This window comes from Periophthalmus magnuspinnatus, chromosome 5 (genome assembly GCF_009829125.3).
Source record: "Periophthalmus magnuspinnatus isolate fPerMag1 chromosome 5, fPerMag1.2.pri, whole genome shotgun sequence".
Classification (NCBI taxonomy): domain Eukaryota; kingdom Metazoa; phylum Chordata; class Actinopteri; order Gobiiformes; family Gobiidae; genus Periophthalmus; species Periophthalmus magnuspinnatus.
In genome coordinates, this window is record NC_047130.1 from 23,204,805 (window position 1) to 23,219,053 (window position 14,249).

General features: G+C 40.5%; 1 protein-coding gene across 2 annotated transcripts in view; it reads right to left on the minus strand.

The window, feature by feature from the left end:
• Positions 1-14,249, minus strand: part of pax7a (paired box 7a) — a 60,928-nt gene that overhangs the window by 35,522 nt on the left and 11,157 nt on the right. The gene's annotated exons all lie outside the window — the stretch shown is intronic.

A 14,249-nucleotide genomic window follows, 5' to 3' on the forward strand; every position in this document is an offset into this window, starting at 1 on the left:
GCAGATGGGCAACACAGAGGATTGAAGTGACAGCGACCCTTTCGTCAATATACAGCAGGCAGAATATTATCTTAATCTGAGGATATTTATTTAGTATAAGAAGCCTGATACACAATCCCAGTCTGAGAGAGGGGCCCCTGAGGCTGGGGCCGTCCTGGGGCTGGGGGAGCTGTGGAGCGGAGAGAGGGGTTAATCTGCGCGGGACACCTTGCTGCTCTTCACCCTGCCTTTCTCTCCATTGGCCCAGGGCACCGCGCAGAGATACAGCCAGAGCCAAAGAGCATCAGAAAGAACACAATATCACTGCACAGCCCTCAGTCCCCTGTGTTTCTATCTGCTGTCATTAAATGAATTAGCGTGTATTCCACGTTACTTTTTAGGCATTCAACCGCTCTGAGTTTTTGCTCGAGGAACAGAGATAGAGCACAAAGCGGTACAATCCGGGCCGACAGGGAAATTTTTGACAGCAAATACGCATTACCATTATAACTGAATTTAGAAAATTGCATCATTTGAACCTCCTCTGCATGTCTATTCAAACTACATGGCCCTTTTCATTTTATGTCATAAAATTCATATTTTCATAATTTCCTCATTGAGACATTGACAGGGTGCCGTGATGTGCCAGCGTCGCCCCGGGGTGCGTTGGATTGCATCATGAACAGTCCAGAAAGTGTGGGAGCGCCGAAAGAAAGAGAGATAGAGAAGACGCAGAAGCAGCGGGTGTAAGGAGAGATTTGAATGGGAACTATAATACTTATACCTGAATGACTCTGCTCCCTACCATCGCATTCATTGTTTCTGATCGCTGTTTATAGCCCATTTCAGTCAAATCCTTCAACACGAGTGGACAAAAGAATACTCCAACCTAGCCTCCAAATAACAACTGTGAGAACAAAAGAGCAACAGAGCTGGCAGCGTCTCAAGGCCAGCTCCAGAGTTTAATTAAACAAGGAATTATGGGATTATATGGAGACTATCATTACAGGCCACTCCAGCAGTCTTCCACGAACGTTTGTGTCCCCCCGCGCTCCGGCTCGATGGTTCTCCGAGGATTACATGTGGCTGCAGGACATGAGGCCGCATTCATTAAATCAATTCTTCAGTCTTATCCTTTTTTAATAAAGATTGATTCTTGAAACGCGGCTCGCATGGGGCTGCAGAACACCCTTGAACATACAAAGTTGAATATGTACATACAGCGCATATCCCTTTGTTGGTTTTCATGACAATGCTATAGCCATTGGCACAGTAACACGCCATGACAACACTTGAGACCGGCCTCTCGGTGCACGGATCACTTTCCAAAGTCACCTCTGTCCTGTGGGGAGAGGCCAGACACAAGGGGCACCCATAGAGACACGGGGGGCACCCATAGAGACAACAAAGTGTCCTACCAAATGTTTTCTTTAGGCTGTGGAACACTACGCTCTAGTCTGACTGCTTTGCCATCGAAGAACATGTGCCGTCCAAATTGTACCCAGGGTTTGCTCTAGGAGTGGTCCGTGCTTCTCATCCAGCAAGAAGGTTGTAGGTTAAATTTCTTGCTCGAGCAGCCACCTTATGAACACTGATGGTCTCTCCGAGTACTTCCTGTCACTGTAGGATGTTTTGGGTTCACATTTGTCCTGGTTCGGTCCTGGTTTGAGTCCAGTTTAGTCTAGATGTGGACTTGGTTTGGTCCTATCCTAGTCCAGGTTTAGTTCCAGGTTTTATCCGAGTTTAGTCCCTATTTTAGTGTAGTGTATGTGAAAATATGGATGCACCCTTATTGAAAGCAAATGTTACAATGAGTGTACCCTGTCAGTAGCTGAGAGTTGGGATCTTTGTAGGTTTTTAAGGTTTTTAGCAAAAATTTAAAAGAAAAATGAATTAACTTCCTAATCATACAACACATATAAAAGTTTGGATTCTTTGTAGTAAGTTTTGTTGGGTTGGAAAAAGGAAAATTTGTGTGCACAACATTTGTCTTGCTAAATCAGACCTTATTTGAAAGTATATTTTAAAACAACACGGATATAGACAATGGAAATGGACAAAATACATCTAATTTATATGTAATAAACATGTGAATTAAATACTGCAATAGTCAGACCCCAACTATAATCAAGCTAAAAGACTATAGCGTTTAAACTAGCATGTCAACACACTAACTGTCACCTTACAAGCTAACCAACAGCTGCAACCCATGTCGCAATTAGCATGCTATCAAGCTAATGACTGATAAACCTCCACAGACAAAAGAGTGCACGGCTGCTCCCCTTAAGCCCCACAGATCCTACACATGTCCCTGGTATGCTGCTCAAAAGCACAAGGTCAATGGCAGTTCCTCTGATGATGAAGGGAATATGGCGGCGCAGAGGGCAGGCAGGTCAGGGCGAGATGTAAAGCTCATATAAAACCCATCTATATGCTGCGAGCTGGAGCTACAGAAGAAATGAGAGATTTGGAACAACACATGCCAGCTGTAATGGGCAGTTTGAGGGAATGCTAGGTGGGATTTGGAGTATTTCTTGAGTACGGCTTTTGAAACTTAGTTACGGGCGGTTGAATAGCAAAATATTGATGTATTGATGCTGACAATGTTTTGAAAAGTATTGATTCTTATGCAAAAACTGTATTTTTAATCAAACTGTAATTTTTGAAATGTATTGTTTACATTTTAACTCATCTGCATGTAATTTTTTGGTAAATGGTCATATGTTTATATAGCACTTTTCCACATTCAAGGCACTCTTTAAACGCTTTACATCGAGAAACCACTCACCCATTCACGCACACATTTATAGCCAAGGCCGGTTCAGTGTCACACAACAACAGTATTCATTTGTGGGAGCTGGAATTTCACCTCCAACCTGTGGGTCATTGGACAAATATTGCACCAACTGAGCTACTGTCAGCCATTTTTTGATTAGTTCAAGCTGGGGTGGAGCAAAAACAATGCATCAATCTATACGCCAAGGTAAGAAGTAGAGTAGTTTCGATGCATTTCAATACAAAACACATTAGTATCGGATTGATATCTATCTGATACTGAATTAAAACAAAAATCACTTGTATCTAACTGTATTTATATAATGATTCGAGCTCTGTAATAATCACAGTGTTTTTGTGCTGGTTGCAAACATGTATAAAGTGATAGTAAAATGGCTTCATAAGACGGAAACAGCTAATGACTCGCAGGCTGTTTGGGACAATACCGTTGCAGTAACCATTACAAATAGGTGCTTTCTAATTAAACCCTTACAATAATAGCGTTGGTGTAATTCCATTCAGAGGTGCAGGGGATATCGATAAAGCGCTCAAGGCCTTGTTCATTACTTATCTCCCAATTACAATCTCATTATCCTCCATCCAGTTGGCACCATTACAGCCGTGTACTCTCCTTGAGGGGCCCTCCGGGGGTCTGGGGTATTGATTTTGAATTAAAAATACGAATGAATGAGGTTTAATCACTGCTTTGTCTGCGTAGAGAGAGGAAGATAAGGCAGGTTGTAAGTGAAAATTACCTGAAATTACCTGGAAATAAAACAAGATACGTAGAAGGATTTGATCAGTGGCCAGTAATTCATCTGAACAACTTCCAGAAACGAAGCTCTATTTTCTACAATAAAATAAAAGTGCATTGTTATATTAATTCTATTGTTTTGTCTGGCCACGCAGTATGAAACCAGGGATATCATTAGCTAGATGAACTATTTACTTGAATGCAAAGTAGCTGGTAAATGTAAATGCTACTTAAAGATAGTATTTTTCTTAGCACTGGATAAATAACATCCAAATAAGATACGCTTTACTTCAAAACAAAGATTGAAAGTTAATAGCTGAGTGATTACTGTGAGGTTTAAGGACTGCAGCTGTTTAAGGAGGCTCCCTCATTGACCCCCACAGACAGGTTCACATGGCATCCTCATCAGCGCCACCTTAAATCCTGCTTATCACTTCAGTTCCACCTTAAAGACCTTAATGGCTGACTACTCACAATAAATATTAAACACTTGGAGATATACTTGTTTAACCAGGTTAGTTAATTAAAGTGGATTTGAGGTCTCCACTGCCAAAAAAAACAAAATAATTAGTTAACTGCCGGTGTTCTCCACTCAGGCACGGACATACTAAAACATTAGCCGCTAAAACTCCAGCTCGGTATATTGACACAAGATCTGGAGAAGGGTCTTTGGGTGCTGCACTGTGGTCACCCATTGCTCCTTGAACCAGCGGCATTGAAGGTTGGGTCGAATGCAGGGGATAAACCACGTGAAGTAGCATCGGACCTGCATGGATAGTACCAGGATGGGAGACCAATGGGAATACCAGGTGCCATAGTAGGGCAGCGGTGGCTTAGTGGTATGCTATCATTGTGTTCTTGGGCAAAACACCATCTTTACCTCGATTTCAGTGTCCAAGTACACTGGTGAAAGAAAGTGAGTGTGTTTATGAGAGTCAGTATACTTAAATCAAAACTTTACTTCAATCGATAGACAATTACTACCTCATAGCACTGAAGGATGGGTCAAATACAGTCAAATTTGTATGTATTAAACGGACAATTAAGAAGTATGCATCAACCTCACCTCCAGCTTGACAGAGGATAACTTCCAGACCCATTGAGCTGGTCTGCTAAGAAATTAATACCTTGTAGAACTACTTATCGTGTCTTATTCTTACACCAACCAGCCGCGTACAACCAGGTATTTCATAGTCCTCTATTCAAAGTGCTGGTGCAGCGTTGCCAGACTTAACTCCTGCTTTATCCTCCAGCACACCTGCCTTTAATACTTCTGGGGTCTAATGTAGCTCTCATATAGCCTACATTACCTCTCAATGTTATCCCTGTGCACCTCTGTTAACTATCCGAGCGACGGAGGGACACAAACAGACAGGGCCTTGGCAGAGCCGGCATTAGCTCATAATGGCTCATTTTGAAAAGCATATTAGTTCCAGCATAATTACAATCAGGCCTCTTGCTAGCATTTTTTTTTTCCTTTTTTGCATGCATTCACGGGCCCAGCCTCCAAGCTCCAAGTGGCACCAGTTGACTATGAATGACAGTCGATTTCCTTTTCCAAATGTTGTTTTTCCTCGCCATGGGACAAAAATAACACCGGCGTCTTTTCTTGTGCCGACTTGTTTATTCCGCGCCTACCTTTTGTCGAAGCTGATGCCGCAATTATACTTTTTGTCAGCGCGAGAGGGTGAATATCAAAAGGCCTAATTATGCAAACGGGACGCGCGATAAGAGACGCATGCAGGGTCTGATAGGAGATCTCCTATCTTTGACATGCATCTGTCTCTGCAATGTCTCTACAGCTCGGGGCCTGCATAATATAGACACTACAAAACCAAGCAACAACGCTGGAGTGGAGACATGTTTTGGGGGCTGCAAGAGAGAGGAGGAGGAGGTGGGAAGGGGGGGCAGCAACATCAAATAACTAACAACTCAACCAATTTGCATTTTTCCGAACACTTCTGTATTTAGTGCCTGTGCGATCCCATAGGGCTAGTTAAAGAAGGAGACATGAGATTCAAGGCATTTGCGCAGGGATGTAGCGCAGATAGGAACCTTATGTGGAGACAAGATAGGCGCTGTAGATAACAAAGTGGGTTTAAGATGAATTCTCTCCGACTATAATCTTTTTCTATCTCTAAGCGATGACAAAAAAAAAAAATCTTAAAGGTACATTACGCTATTTTACAACTTCATGGTGTATTTTACATAAGTTTACTCCAGTACGAGAGTGAAAAACAAATGTTATGAGTTTGCGTAATAGATAGTAGAGCACACAGGTTGCAGTTTAGAAGTAGTAGTAGTAGTAGTAGTAGTTGTTGTCGTTGTTGTACTAGTAACAGTAGTAGTATTAATAGTAGTAACCTAGTAGTAGAAGTAAAACACTAGAAGTACTCGTAACTATTTTCTCCAGCTATCTCTGTATGCATTTTCTTTGTCTAACTAGAAGTCAACTAATATTACATTCAGTCATAAACCCCAGTGGAGTTTAATAATGCAATCTAAAACCTATAACTTCGAAAACTATTACCCAGAGTCATGTCAACACATGAGTTCCTTCAGATTCATTTTATGATCATTTTCCGCTGGATGTCAGTGACCTTCTCCTGGATGTAATTTGACATTTAGCTGAAATTGAATCTGGGGATGGGATATGGGCCTGTAACTTACAACATGGGGATATTAAAATTTGACCATCTATCTAAAAAAACAATCATTTTGACTTCACCTTTAAGGACAGTCATGCACTAACTAGAACAAGGTCAGTTTATTCCAAGTATAGTGGAGTTTTCGTTGTGATTATCTTGTATGTTGTTGACAATAGCAATCAGTATCTCAAAAGAATAATTGATTCGTCAATGCAAAATTATGTATAGGTTGTTACGTGCGTATAGGTCTATAATACTGACAAAAACTGTACGGATGCCTTTGTGATCCATGTGTATTTTTTCTGTAAATGAAGGGAAATAAACTTCAGAGAGAGAAAGTATTAATTATTTACTTGAGTAGGTTTACAGTCCAATGTAAACACCTCCAGCAGCAGTATAAGTAGAAGTATTTACTTAAAAATATTCACTCAACTTTACTACATTTATCAAGAAAATTCCTTACTACATACTTTTCTTGTCGTGCCTGTCTTTCTGTCCGTTCTTGGAAACGGGAGCTGAAAGGGGGGTAAAAGCGGACCGTCCCATAGAAGGATGGGAGGCTCTATAATCTTTGGCTCTCACAACAAACAATTAGCCCCTCTTTTCTGCACTTTGAAGCGGGCTGGGGTGAGCGGGGTGCGGTGAGAGAGAGAGAAAGGGAGAGAGAGAGAGGACGGAGAATGTGATGCTCTTTTATGGCTGGTGTCATGTGGATGAAGCCCAGCGCGTCCACACTCACCTCCAACAACAGGGCATCCGAGGGGCCCCCAGCCTTTTGAGCCCAGAGAGAGCAGCTCCTCGGGGGGCCATTAGAGCATGAATGGGCCCCTGACAGGCCGGTGCAGCTCCGCAGGACATCCATAAACGCTGACATATTGACTCCCCATGCCTGCGCTGCACTGTGAGAGCGTGAAGGGCTCGCGGGGTGGGAGCACTTTTCCCTAATATGCATCGACTAAAAACCGGGATGTTACAGGCTGCTTTGTTTACTATTGAATTTTCTGCTTTCTATTTGAATGGGTATTAAAAGTTGTATATGGAAAAGTGCATCCATAAGCAGTTTCAGACCGCACTGCAGAGCCATAACAAGAATACACTTTTGCATTTATAAGCAAACAAAATGAGAGTCATAAAAAATACCTAAGGATAAAATGAACCTGGAGTTTAGCGCTAAGTTTATCTGTTTAGCTTTGAGTTTAGCTAATACAAAAAATATTAAGATGCATTTCAAAAATTTGCTTTTTTCTTTCCCTGTATTACCACCAGCCAATAACTGAATGTAACCAATGAGCACCCTTTAGTGGAGCCAACCTTCCTGCTACTACGGGCTAAATCTGTGTCAAAAATAAAATTGCAGTCTAAAAAAATATAGTTCCAGAGGTAAATAGTTTAAATATCCCAAAGAATTTAATTAAAAATAAAGTTTTGTTCCAACAATCAAATTACAAAGTGACTGTTAAATAAGTCACCAGGCTGAACTCTCTACCCCAGGTTTCTTGTGTGGATGTCTTTGCTAATTGAGGTCACAGCTAAAGTAGCGAAATTAACGCACTGCACTGGAAAGCATCGGGGAGCCCATGGGGGAGCAGGCAGAGCCGGGTCCCTCCGCTCTAATGCCTAAACCCTGCGCAGGAAATCAAACCTCCGCGTCTCTGGGCCAAGAGCCGAGAAGTCCTGCAGGAACAAATCATTCCTCAACAAAGAGCCAGAAAAGATTACTGAGCGCGCTATAGGAATGCACACTGGACACTTCGGAGGGCCCAGGGGAGGAGGCTGGACCGGGCAGGGCAGCACCACTGCTCTGGAAAAGTTTTAGAGTCATTCAGGGCACTATAAGAGTTTGAAGAACAACTTTGGTTTAAGAAATATATAGTACTGTGACACACTAATTCACATTGCCTACAACAGTGACAGGAATGGACCGGTTGCAATGTAAAAATCACAATTACTTTACAAAAAAAGGAAGCAGTCAAACGGGTATTTTCAGTATGTCTTCTGTCTCTTTTTACGCAGTACAAAATATTCTCTTGGTATAATATAGTGTCAAATCCCAGTAACTAAATCAGTTCGATACCAACATAATAATACCGTAGGACTAAGGACATAGGACGCTGGAGGGACTGTGTCTCTCGGCTGGTCTGGGAACGCTTTGGGGTCCCACTGTAGGAGCTGGAGGAAGTGTCTGGGGTGAGGGAAGTCTGGGAGTCCCTGCATAGACTCCTTCCTTCATGACCCAGCCCCGGATAAGCGGAAGAAAATGGATGGATGGATATAATAAGTTATGTTTTTTTATTTATTTTAACATTTATTCACGCTTTGTTATTAAGAATGATAACACGTGTGAGAATAATTACAATTTATAAGTCAAAGGAAGGGATAAATACAGTTGTAGCCTACAAAATATACCTAGAACCACCTTGTAGTCCTTTTGTGCTGTTGTCTAATTTGAATAGCAGAGGTGGGCTACATTAAGAGAATTAAACCTTAATGCTGGGTTTTAAATCTTGTAGTATTTGCACATTACGCCACATCTCAGTCCATCCACTGGCGTTCAGCTCATTGTGGGACAAACAAACGTTGCTCCACCACATTGTGCAGAATTACAGTGTGTTTGGCATTCATTTGGCGATCCCATTTACTTGTACTGAGGGCTTTTATAGCGCCACATATTCCCCAAAGACAGAATGAGTGACAATGCAGAAATAAGCCCATTAGTGGAGAAAACGCCAAACACAATATTTTGTACTTGTTTATTGAGTCGGCGCGGACAGCAGCTCCACCCCACTGTTTGGACGATCACATTTCTGATTCGAAACACTTACAGGACGTGTTTATTGTCTATGCCAGAGGTGGAAGAGGTACTGCCTGTCAAGTTCAAGTACTGCTACTGCAAATAAGATTACTACAATAGGAGTAAAGTAGTAGGTAAAACTGATTAAGCGGTGAGATTGAGTTACAGTGTTAAGGGTTGTGCTAAGAATTCATTCCAGTAACAACACTGCAACTATTTATACTGTTTTTACAACTTATATAGTAACACATACAAAATATATGTCTATAGTTCTTGTATTTAGGCCTGTCACTATCACAAATGTTGTAGCACGATATATTGCTATAGAGAAATATTGCGATAATGCCACTAATTAAGATTTAAATAATGCAAGATAATCACAGTAAATGGACTGTTTCATTAAAAGGCACGAACTGCAACAAATAAACACCAGAATGTACCGATAATTAGCCATAAAAGGGGTTAATTCACCCCTCCACACGTCAAATCTTATCATATTACTACAAAAATACCCTAAATCTAACCAGTTTTGCAAAAAAGTCCAAAATATATTAGTCCAGCTTTTATATATTGAACAACAGTATGTGTAGTAATTACCGACAGGCCTATTTGTATTAGAGTTAGCAATACTACTACTTTTTGTTAACTAGTAGTGTTAGCAGTACTACAATTGCAACTGCTACTAAAGCTATACTACCCCATTGAGGATCTATCTTTACTGATGCATAGTTCTTATTCCTAAAACTAAAATAATCAAGTAGTGCCGTAAAATGCGAATTCTTTCTGAAAAATACTTAAGTAGGCCTATTTTAGTATCATGTTACTGTCCATGTCGGCTTTGAAGTCTTGAATAAACAGGGACAATTAAAAACAAATGAATATCTTGCCGATGCGGAGGATCAAGAGCATAAAATGTACAATGTTCTGGCTCTAAGTAGCATAAGCTAATGGTGATTTCTAAACTAGCAGACCATGGTCAATGCCTTTCATTCAGCTCTAAGGGGGAACACGCCTGCTAAACATAATTACCCTGCACATTATGTGGACTATCCCTGTATTGTAATAAAATTAGCCCCAAATGTGTGCATGTTTTTTTGGTTTTTTTTTGTCTTTTCAGATGCATTGCCGTGGTAACAAGAGTACGGCCATAACGCGTCACACTGTCCCCAATCGGTGCCCGAGTCGGCACTGCGGCGAATCAGAGGAAACCACACGTCTTTCAATAAATGATATGCCTATGACCTGCTTGGGTATTGTGCAATTTTACATGGGACATTAATAAAGAAAATTGCAATTGAAGAGGTCCCGAGTGGCCTGGATGCTGCTGTTTACTGTTTGGAAAATGAACAATAATGAATCTAATGGGCAGGATTATTGCCAGGGTCATTTCAAAGCTACTATGGGTGTGAGGAGGGGCGCTGCAGCCAGTTTTGAAGACAAACTAACTGCTTTTCTCTCTGGAAGAAGATGGAATATATTTCAAGGACAAGTTAAATTGGATACTGTGGTGCCACATACGCAATTTAACTTTTATACCTACACCTGTACGTGTTTTTTTATGTTTTAAATGGACTTATATGCTTATTTGCTTTGTATTTTGTCTAGATTTTAAACAGGACACCCATGAAAAGAGACCCTCTCGTTGAGTTTCCCTGTATAATTATTTGTAGTTAGCAATTTACCTGTACACGTTTCTGGACAGTGAACGCGTTAACCACTCTGCCACCGTGTATTCTCACTGTCTATCCTCTGTTTCTATTCACTGCCAGACAAAAAATATATATATTTTTTGATAGTTCAATTCAGTTCACTTTTATTTGTACAGCACATTAAAAAACAACTTCAGCTGACCAAAGTACTTCACGAAAAGTCAACAAAAAGAAAATATACAGATAATACAATACACTGGCAAAGAACTATACAACACTAAGATATCCTGTCCAACTCATGTTAAATACCAAGGAGAAGAGGTGGGTTTTCAGTCTCGTCTTTAGGGTTTAGGATCAAATTAAGTCTATATTTTCTTTTTCTTAAACTTATCTCTCTTGCAGTTTAAAAAATGTATATTCTGCAAGTGGCACTGCCTCTCCACAGATCTAACCTGCAGCTGTAACCTGGCCTGGTGACCCCATCTGCTCTTCTAGATAGTTACAATTAATGTCAGACTGTGGAACATTCCAGACAAAGCAACAACATTCATAAAGACAAACAGGTGGTGCGTCCTTTGAATACAATTATGGAAACTACAAAGTGTACCACATGTTTAGATGAATATACCAAACGTGTATTTAAAAGTGTTTGTCTGAGTACATAGGCCTCTCGATAAAACGTACTGCGTATTAAACTGCCAAAGAGGATTGTTATAATAGTGACTTTAAAATACAGGAAATAGATAATTCCTGGGGCCACTTCTGTTAAACTAAAGCAGGATCAGTTTTAGAGATACCATATTTGTTTGTTTATTTTCTTTCATTTTTTATTCCAAAGATTATTTGTCAGCCCATTCTGGCATTTATATCGTGTAGTAGATAACATATTAGACAAAATGGCTATGATTTATGCAATTACACGCTTCATTCAAAACTCCTCGCAGCTAAAATTATTCAATAAACATATTCAGATTGTCTTTGGGCACTTTATCTATTTTGCGGCTAAACAAAGACTTGCGTTATGTGGAGTAAACAGTGACTTCTTTTACAGCCCTATTCTCGCACAGTGGGTTTGTGTTGGGCTAATACAACGAGAGCTTGTAATGATTTTATGACGTGTAGTTGTGTCTTTGTGTCGCCATGTGCTATTGTCTGGAAAGGTCAAATGTGAAGTTAATTGGGTTGTTTTATTGGAGAATAATGAGCTCACAAACAATTACTATAAATGGGTTTATGGCAAGTGCCAAACTGAGGAGGACCACACACACACACACACCCCCACACACGCGCACACACACACACACACACACACACACACACCCCCACACAAATACATACACACATACACACACGCACACACACACACACATACACACAAAGCAAATGGAGATGTGTCTATTGCAAAAAATCTACTAGAACTACTTCTATTAAACAGTACAATGTATGCAACACTTTAGTTCTACTAACATAATAGTCCTACTACAGAAACTACTACTACTACTACTACTACTACTACTACTACTACTACTACTACTGCTACTGCTATGGCTATTACTACTACACTATGGCTATTACTACTACTACTACTACTACTACTACTACTACTATTACTACTACGCTACGGCTATTTCTACTATTACTACTACTACTACTACTCCTAATGCTACTGCTATTACTACTCCACTACAGCTATTACTACTACTACTACCACTGCTACTACTACTACTATTACCATATTACTTCAAATACCACTATTTCACTAGTTCTACTATTGACACAATAGTCCTACTACTAGAGAAACTACTATCACTACAACTAATATTACTACTAGTACTGCTATTACTACTACTGCTGCTACTATTACTACTATTACTTCTACTACTACTGCTACTACTATTACTACTAACACTGCTACTGCTACTACTATTACCATACTACTTCAAATACCACTAGTTCTACTGTTGACGTAATAGTACTACAACAACAGGAGCTACTATCACTCCTACTATTACTACTACTTCTACTACTCCTAATGCTACTGCTATTACTACTACACTACAGCTATTACTACTACTACTACCACTGCTACTACTACTACTATTACCATATTACTTCAAATACCACTATTTCACTAGTTCTACTATTGACACAATAGTCCTACTACTAGAGAAACTACTATCACTACAACTAATATTACTACTAGTACTGCTATTACTACTACTGCTGCTACTATTACTACTATTACTTCTACTACTACTGCTACTGCTACTACTATTACCATACTGCTTCAAATACCACTAGTTCTACTGTTGACGTAATAGTACTACAACAACAGGAACTACTATCACTCCTACTATTACTACTACTACTGCTACGACTACTACTACTAAAACATTTAGTATTTACTGTTCTCACATACAGGACAAAGATCTGTACCCAAATTTCAAAAACACAACATAAATTTCAAAGTGACATCAGACCGAGAGCGTCCCAGTCCACACACTGTCCACTGAAACAAAGTGTGAGGATATTATCCCCGTTTGTTCTCTTCTGTGCACATACTATTATGTGCTATTACATCTCACCCTGTTAACTAGTGTACTTGAAACACTATTGGTTTTCCCATTAAAATCTCGGGCTCTTGCGGCCCACTTGTCCCTCCTCGTGGCACGGCTCTGAATCACTCCTCAGACTTAAATAAACGCTCTTTAAAAAACATTGGCTCTCTTGTCAAGACACATATCCACTCAAGAGCCGCACCACTCCAACATGTCAACCCATTCCTTTCTTATTTCCTTCACGCCTGCTCCTCTGTCCTGTCTAATGAATGGCAAAACCTTGGCTATCCCCGGAAGACCTATATAAGCACTTCTATCCCCATTTCGGACATTTTGCTCAGTGTCCACTATCCCGCAACGTAATCAGGTTTCATTACAAGAGCCAATTGACTTGCTCCAACAATAACACAGAAGTGATAGGCCTCTCTTCTGGGACGGCCCTCTCTAACTAAATTGGATTGGTCTATATGGGGGATGCTCCAGAGAAGTGGAGAAAGAAAGACGAGACAAAGAGAAATAAATACGCCTAAAGCCACAATGATAACTCCGCTTGGTAAACTAACACAATATTGATTTGTTTGTTTAGAAGCGACTCATCCCTCGTAATAGCTGTCTGAAGAATGTAATCTGTCTCTTGTCCTCCTCTCCTCCTCCTCCCCCTCTGCATCGCCACCATTATGTAGCTTCTTTTCAGTGTATATATAAAGTGCCCAAGAGTTTTTCAGTGTCGGGGTATACGCTGCACATGGGAGGGGGGCTCGATTGTTTGCTAATGTTGACACCTGCCAGAGCGGAGTTGCGCTGCTTAGACTGTGGGGCCCTCCAAGTGAAGAAAAAGAAAAAAAAAAAAAAAAAAAAAAACTGGGTATACCCCCGCCTCTGCCTCTTTAGTGAGATTAAGTGTGGGTTTGCTGGGGTCACAAATCACTGGACTCCCCTCTGATGTAGCGCGGCAGCCAGCCAAAGCCGTCACAAGACTAAAGAGCCAGCGGAGGGAGGAGGATAAAGACTGACACTCAATTGTTTACTGAAAAGAGAGAAAGAATAATGTATCTTCGGAGAAAATATACAGCTCTAGAGACATATAAGGGACCA